Source organism: Delphinapterus leucas, chromosome X (assembly GCF_059928025.1).
Source record: "Delphinapterus leucas isolate spDelLeu-1000000601 "Yukka" chromosome X, BTC_Dleu_Yukka2, whole genome shotgun sequence".
Classification (NCBI taxonomy): domain Eukaryota; kingdom Metazoa; phylum Chordata; class Mammalia; order Artiodactyla; family Monodontidae; genus Delphinapterus; species Delphinapterus leucas.
The window spans coordinates 102,578,984-102,587,448 of record NC_143150.1 but is presented as its reverse complement, the minus strand read 5'-3'; the positions used below and the strand labels follow the sequence as shown (position 1 = coordinate 102,587,448).

Genomic DNA, 8,465 nt, shown 5'->3' with positions numbered 1-8,465 from the left:
AGAATCACATTAAGGCATTATTCAAATAAGAATCACTTAAGTGATTAACTCAAAACGGTTGCGCTTATATTCATGAATAACATTACATTTAAAAAGATTAGGCCAGAAGCTCAGCGCAGTCGGCCTGCCTCACCCAGGCCTGGATGGAACCTGGGACACAGCGTTCGCGCCCCGCACTCCGTGCACATCCACCCTCCCAATCCCCCCCACCCCCCGTAACGGAACCGGAACCTCCTTTCCCCCCTCCCAAACCCGGGTAATGGACCCGCCTTCCGGTCCATCCCAGAGCGGCTGCCCTCTTCGACCACATGGGAGCGCTCCGAGACAGCTACCGCGGGCCCCGCGGCTTCGCCTTCACCTTGGCTTTCACGCTCGCCACGCTACCCGCGCCGCCCTCGCAGGTGCGCCAGAACTACCACCCCGACTGCGAGGCCGCCGTCAACAGCCATTTCACCCTGGAGCTCCACACCTCCTTCGTGTGCCTGGCCGCGGCCTTTTACCTTGACCGCGACGACGTGGCCTTGAAGCACTTCACCCGGTTCTTCCTGCGCCGCTCCCACGAGCACAGCGGGCGGGCCCAGGGCCTGATGCGCCTGCAGAACCAGCGCGGGGGCCGCCTCAACTTCCAAGACATCAGGAAGCCAGGCAGTGACAAGTGGAAGAGCGGCTTCAAGGACATGAAGTGCGCCTTGTTCCTGGAGAAGCTCGTGAACCACAGCCTGCTTCACCTGCACCAGCCGGCCACCGACAGGACCGACCCCCACCTGCGCCACTTCCTGGCAATTCACCACCTCAGCCAGCAGGTGGCGTTCATCAGAGAGCTGGAGGGTCATGTCACCACCCTGAGCATGATGGGGGCCCCGGACGTCGACCTGGCAGGGTACCTCTTTGACAAGCTCACCCTGAGCGACAGCGACAAGAAGAACTGAGCCTGGACTGTACTTCCCCAGAGCCACGGGGTGACCAGAGCCCTGGTCACCGTGCCTGCCATGCAGACGGCAATAGTGCCCTTGCAGAAGAAGTTCACTTAAGTTTTTTTGCAACAAGTGCAGGACTCTCTTTTCCTGGACTTTATCACGTAAGTTTTTTTCTTCCAGTTTTTCCGTTTCTTCCAATAAAGTTATTGGTTCATAAATAAATAAAGGTCTCTGGTTGATTCATGTGGGCAAATCTCTCATTTTTTAAGTTTTAAAACAGGTATCCAGGAGTTTCTGAACACAGCCATACCCCAACCATATGCAGCTCAGGATCTCCACAGTGGGAGGGAGAAGGTGTTCCATAGGGTCCTGGAAAACACAAAATCAGTCTTCCCCTCATAAATAATGTGGGTATATGGGGGTAGACTGGGGTGGGGTGGAGTGAGGTAGGGGTCCCTGGTGAATGTGGGTGCATGTGCATAGTAAAAGTGTAGAACCATAGCCTGAAAATCATGATTGCAGTTGCCTCTGGGGAACAAGTGAAGGGAATGGGATGCGCAGGGATTAAAATAAAGGGAGCCTTCAGTTTCACCTGAAATGTTTATGTTCATTAATCATGCAAATACTATTGGTTAAGTATGAGTAGCAAGATGGGGGGTGGAGGGGTTTGGAAGTCTGAATGGTGGAGTATCTCTTTGACAAGTTCACTCTGGGCAACAGTGATAATGGCAAAATGAGTGTTAGGCTGTCTTGCTCAGAAACACGGGGGTGACTTCCCATGGTCACCAATGCCTGGCATGCATGTTGTAATAACAAAACATCCACTTATATATGTTTTCTTTCCTTTGTATCATACGTATATATGCATGCGTGTGTGTGTGTGCATATGTATGTGTGTGTGTGTATATATATATATATTTTTTTTTTTTTTTTTAATTCCAACCAGCAGCAGAGTTCATTTTGAATCTCTAGACTAGATTCTGAATGTTTGCTTAGGAAGACGCCCTTTGTTGAAAAGCAGTTCGGCGATCACATTACTGGAAATGATATAGCTGTTTCCTAGACCTTTCCTGAGCCTGGCTGTATTTCTGCCCTTGGGTTTCATATATCCAACTTTGATTTAGTTTTTGTTATTTGCTACCAAGAGAACCTAAGCTAATATGTCTTATTATCAACACACTTTCTACCAGCCTCCACTGTATTTACAGTAGAGTAAATAGCTCTTCTAGGGTAGTAAATGACATTTTTCTCTTTATCCCTACTACAGAGTCCACTGAAAGGAAAAAGGATCAAGGGTGGAAGGGATCAAATAAGAATAATTTCCCGAATAGAAATACAGAATACTGAAGCCTGCTACCGTATGCATCTCTTCTCACCTAAAAGTGTTTTCCTCATAATTTACAGAATTTTAATTCCTTAGATCAGCCTTCCCAAGACTGTGTTCAGTATCAGCCAGTGCCTCAGAAACATTCACAAGTGTTCAGTGAAAAACTTGTATTAATCAAATTAGCAGGATTTTTTGTTTTGTTTTTTCAGTTTTTGTTTACTCTAGGAATTTTATGTCTGATGTAAAAAATATACATTTTAAATGTATAACATGGGGATAAAATATTCAGTGTTTCCCAAACATTCTGATCATGGGATTCTTTTTATACCAAATCTCACAGAACAGTATTCCAAAGAAAATAGCTTTGGAAACAACGTTAAAAGGTCCCACTGTGGGCTTCTCTGGTGGCACAGCGGTTAAGTATCCATCTGCCAATGCAGGGGACACGGGTTCGATCCGTGGTCTGGGAAGATCCCACATGCCGTGGAGCAACAAAGCCCACGTGCCACACTACTGAGCCTGTGCTCTACAGCCCACAAGCCACAACTACTGAAGCCTGTGCACCTAGAGCCCGTGCCCCGCAACAAGAGAAGCCACCGAAATGAAAAGCACCACAATGAAGAATAGCCCCCACTTGCCGCAACTAGAGAAAGCCCACATGCAGCAACAAAGACCCAACGGAGCCAAAAAATAAAATAAAAATAAAGTAAAAAAAAAAAGGTCCCATCGTGTGTTGCTCCAGAAGCACATACCTGGTAGCTAAACCTCATTCACTTTCACTTAGAGGTCATTATGAGAAACTGGAACCTTTGCTGTGAAGGTTTCAGCACAGTAAGCTTTAGACAGTAAGTGTAATGCAGGGCCCTCACCATGAGAGTGGGTAGGTATCACACACATCCATTTTGCTTCCTGATAGGTAACTCCCAACACTGTATTTTTCCATCTATTCTAATTTCTATTTCTAAATGAATGGCTTCTGGGAATGATAACATTGATATTTCTCTAGCACTTAAATTCAAGAGAAAGTTTAAGGCTGCTAAGTAGTTTATATTCTTCACCTCCCTCTACCTATGTATTCATCTCACCAGCAGCAGAATTCTTCATTTATTTTCCAGACTAGATTGCTGAATTTTGGTCAGTAATACAACTTTTGGTCAAAAACAGTCTGTACCTGCATCTTTTTGAAAATAAGAAAATGACTGTTCCTCTCACCAAAGCATACTGAAATTTCTCAGAATTCAGACATTTAACTATAAGAAAAAAAATAAGGCATACATACTACAAAACATTATATTAATAAAGTCCAAGATTGTTAAATAAATATATAATAATTAATGTGTTTAATGTGTACCATGTTTTTCCTCCAGTAGAGATGATCAACATTATTCACATCATTATTTGATTTTTGAGTGAGCACCTTATTGCAATGCATTCCTCCTTAGGTTCAATGCAGGACTTACCAAGTTTCTCTCCAGCCCTAAAATACATGATGCAATTCTATAAATTGAAACTGCATTATTCCCAAACAATAGTGGGCATGAGACAATATCAAAAATCTTGCATATTTTTAAAATTTAAATGTGTTCCCACAACAACTCTTAGGTATCAATTCTCATTACACCTCCACTGAATTTGTTAAGGTGTCTATTTTATTCCCAGGCAGATTCAGCATAATACAAAACTATTATTTTCTCAATATGAGAAATATTCTATCACTTTAATACATGATTATATAAGGCTGGAAAATAAGAAGGTGATTAAAGTAAGCTTCTCAACAAGAATAGTATTTCAGTCTGGCCCATCTTATTAACCACAACTTTCATTTGTCTACTGTTTGGCTGATTAATTTGATTCAACAAGGATTTACTCTTTTTTTTTTAAATAAAGTCCAATATTCTCGACTGTTTATTCTATTTTATTTTATTTATTTATTGGCTGCGTTGGGTCTTCATTGTTGCGCATGGGCTTTCTCTAGTGGCGGCGAGCGGGGGCTACTCTTTGTTGCAGTGTGCAGGCTTCTCACTGCGGTGGCTTCTCGTTGCAGAGCAGGGGCTCTATGCATGCCGGCTTCAGTAGCTGCAGCACGTGGGCCCTAGAGAGCATGGGCTTCAGTAGTTGTGGCATGTGGGCTCAGTAGTTGCGGTGCATGGGCTCTAAGGTGTGTGAGCTTCAGTAATTGTGACTCAGGGGCTCTAGAGTACAGGCTCAGTAGTGTGGCGCCCAGGCTTAGTTGCTCCACGGCATGTGGGATCTTCCCAGACCAGGGCTCGAACCCGCGTCCCCTGTATCGGCAGGCGGACTCTCAACCACTGCGCCACCAGGGAAGCCCTGGCAGGTGGATTCTTAACCACAGCACCACCAGGGAAGTCCCAAGCATTTATTCTTAATAAATGAGTTTGTGCTGGGGAATCAAAGTTAAGTAACACATGTACTTGGTCCAGTTAAACTAAATATATTAGCACTTTGCCAATTTTCTAAGAGTAAAATACAAGTCCAATATGAGGTTATTTTAATAAACAATTAAATCAATAGTATAGCTAGGGAGTGTTTTCACTTATTACTCTCCATTTTATCTTTATAAAGAGGTATGCTACCCAGTCGTTCAACAAACTCACAAATGGGAATGCAGCAATTTTTAATAAGTATAAGGAATAATGTAGGCCAGCTATTCTTCCTCTCTAAATGGTGGACTCTAAATGAATCTAAAGCATCATCAAAAAAAATAAAATCAAAAAATAAAAAATAAAGCACCATCATAATGACCATCGTCTGGGTAAATTATGCTGTCGAAATAATATGTTAAGGAACTTCCTCTTCCTAATAATAAGGAATGTTACCTGATGGGGAGGGAGAATTTGGGGAAGAGCAATAATACAACATGATTAACAGATTAAATTTTAGCAGACAAGGACACTCATTTGTTTACATATTTTACACTGCTGTTGCCTAGAGACAGAGGAGGCAACTGAAGGTATATTTTACTAGTGTGGGTCACATAGGAGTCTTCTAAGGAACTGGTTTAAAAACATCTTTCCAAAACTAGTAAAAAAAAGAAAGTTATTTCCACTGTAGATTTGAACCTGTAAGTAATCTATAGGTAAATGTAATCTAAAAAAAATTAGGGCAGCCTTAATGGCAGTTCTTTATATAAGAAAGAAATACATACTTGCTGAAAGCTTTTACAGCATCACTAGCTTGCATCCACTAACAAAAACAGCCTACACTTACTGAGAGCTCACCATGTATTAGGCATCAGGTTAAGATATTTACATAAATTACTTCATTTCTGTCTCACAATAACATGACATAGTGCTATTATTACCCGCATTTTACATTTTATTTTTACAGATAATTATAGTGAACCCAGAGACATACATTAATTCCCTAATGTCCCACAGCTTCATAAGTGGCTGAACTTTAATGTAAACACAAGGAGTCTAACTTGAGGACCTGTGCATTTACCATTAGTCTATATGGTAATGAGTAAATGAGAAGTTCACAAGCCCTCTGAGTTACGATAATGTGACAAAGTCTGCTGTAAGAAGTTAGGAAGGGAGAGATCCTACAAGCCTGCTTTAACAGAAATCACATTTCAGTTGGACACACCTATAACAGGATCAATCAGTTAAGTACCAGTAATACAAACTGACATGGCCCATCGTCTGAAAAGTCAAAGAGATTTCTGTAATTATACTAAGAATGACAGTAAATATGAACTAAGAGCATTCTGCTTTGTATTAATGTGACTGCACAGGTCCAAAAAATGAACCATAGCTTGGATGGGCAGACATCAGCTGCTGGGATTTTATGAAGAAATTCATTAGAGATATGAGATAAAAATAGAAAGATGGGGCTTCCGTGGTGGCACAGTGGTTGGGAGTCCGCCTGCCGATGCAGGGGACACGGGTTCGTGCCCCGGTCCAGGAGGATCCCACATGCCGCTGAGCGGCTGGGCCCGTGAGCCATGGCCGCTGGGCCTGCGTGTCCGGAGCCTGTGCTCCGCAACGGGAGAGGCCACAACAGCGAGAGGCCCGCGTACCGCAAAAAAAAAAAAAAGAGCTATAAAGATTTAGATAAAATAGGCATGTTCTTTAAAAATATCTCCTCACCTTACCACATATAAAATATATCTATCAGAAAAGGTATAGTAACATTTCTGTTTAATCTATTAAAACATGCCACCTATTTAAATGAGTCATTATTACAAGCTTGTCAGGTAGAAGATATCAATTTAAACACCACAAAAGAAAACGAGTGCCTCCATTAACAGGACATTCAAATTAGTAGATGAACTACAGAGACAAAGAAAAACCATCAGAATTGCAGAGAAGAAAAATTATGACCTTGTGCTTGCTTCTTTTAACATCAACAGATTTTTTTAAAATGGATTTAAGTTGAACTTGATTCATGTATTCAACTTGTGCTTGAAAATATTTTATCTAGAATAATGAAGGCTTTTTTCCAACCTAATTCCCTTAATCTATGTCAGCTTCACTTATAATCTAACCTGACGAAGACGTGTTATTTCCCTAAATATACCTCATATTATCCTCTCAAAATTTATCCTTAACATCATTTGATATATATAATACATGGGAGGTAAATGCATAATAATGTGGTTCAGAAGCACATTTCCATTTCTGAAACAGTAATTCTTAGGATGACACGAGAAAAATAGTATCAAATAAAATATAAATCTTCAACAAAAGCCCCTCTTTTCTCCCCCCGCCAATTTCTAAGACTACACTCAAAATCAATGGTAACTCTTTTTGAGAGGCATTAGATCAATGATTTTAAGAATGTGAGTCAGACAAAAATGGGTAAAAAAAATTTGACTTTATGTTATATTTGCTATATGACCTTTGACAAGTCTTTTCCACATTTCATCATTTATCTACATAACTGTACTTTTAAAAATATTAAATGAGTTAATTTATATAAACTGCTTAGCAGTGTGCCTAGTATGCAGAAAATGTTTAATAAATAGTAGCTAGTAGTACTATCATCTTATTATCAATAATCACTGTATTCCTATAGTTCTTTACCTTTATTTTCATTTAACTTATAATATTCTGAGATGCCTCTGATTACACTCACTTATAACACTTTTATCACAGATTCTATGTGAGGGGATTTTTAATATTGAATCAGGCTGTGGTATTTTGCTTTTTTTGAAAGGGTGTGTTGAGATATGTAGAAAAGACAAATGAGAACATTAAAAAGGTACATTTTAAGTAGCTTATTTCTTGACGACACATTCAGAGCACAGGAAAATCTATTCTTTCATATGCATTCTTTTGAAACCTCTTGCCCAGAGAGACTGCAGGATCATTCATCATTTCCTACTGTTTCTACATCCATCACATCTTTTTCCTCTGCTTTCCATATGACCTCCTTAGCTTTTCTGATTGTAGTAGCAAGCAGAACTAATCATGAATAAATTCAGATTTGGGACAAAGGAGAAGCACAGTGGTCAGATTTGACCTTAGTTCTCTACAGCCCATGGCCCTCAGGTTATTCTTATCTATCATGAGAAAGAGCTTATTACATCTCAGCTGTGTACAGGCTAGGATGGGCATTAGAGAGAGCAAGTTAAATGGGCATGAACTGCTAGCTGACAGGCATCTTTAGGTGTTGATTATGTAGCATTTATCAAATGTCTCTTTTGCTGTCTCTGTCAAAACAAAATTATGGATTCAATTAAATTGTAAGTGGAGTTTTAGTGTCAAATTTAAAACATTGTTTATATAGGGTTGTTTTCTTTATATTTATCCTTAATTTTTTCTTTAAACTGAAGAATTATGAGATAATACTCAAGATTTGCAAATGCTATTTAAACCCCCAAAACAAAACAAAGTCAATTCCCTCATAAAATAATAAAGAAGGAAAGAGAAAAAAAGGGCTTTTGCATAGATTAATGCACTGGGTCACAAAATTATAAAGGCAGTGATTTATTGATGATCTCTGGAAAATCCCCAAATTTAAGGATCAGACAGAGGAAGAGAATCCAGAACATAAGCCAGAGACGGAGTGATCATAATGGGCAGAGGAGAGACAGGAGTATGGAGGCCTAGGATATTAATTTTCTACTGCTTTCTTGAAAATATTTTTTTTTGTTGTAAGAGCACTTAATAGAAGATCTACTCTTTTGGCAAAACTTTAAGCATTCAAATGCTGTGTGACAAGCTACCACAAATTTAGCAGCTTAAAACAACACCCAT

General features: G+C 40.2%; 1 pseudogene; it reads left to right on the top strand.

Moving 5' to 3' along the window:
• Positions 1–244: 244 nt before the first annotated feature.
• LOC111169589 (ferritin heavy chain pseudogene) lies at positions 245–1,089 on the top strand (annotated as a pseudogene).
• Positions 1,090–8,465: the final 7,376 nt, after the last annotated feature.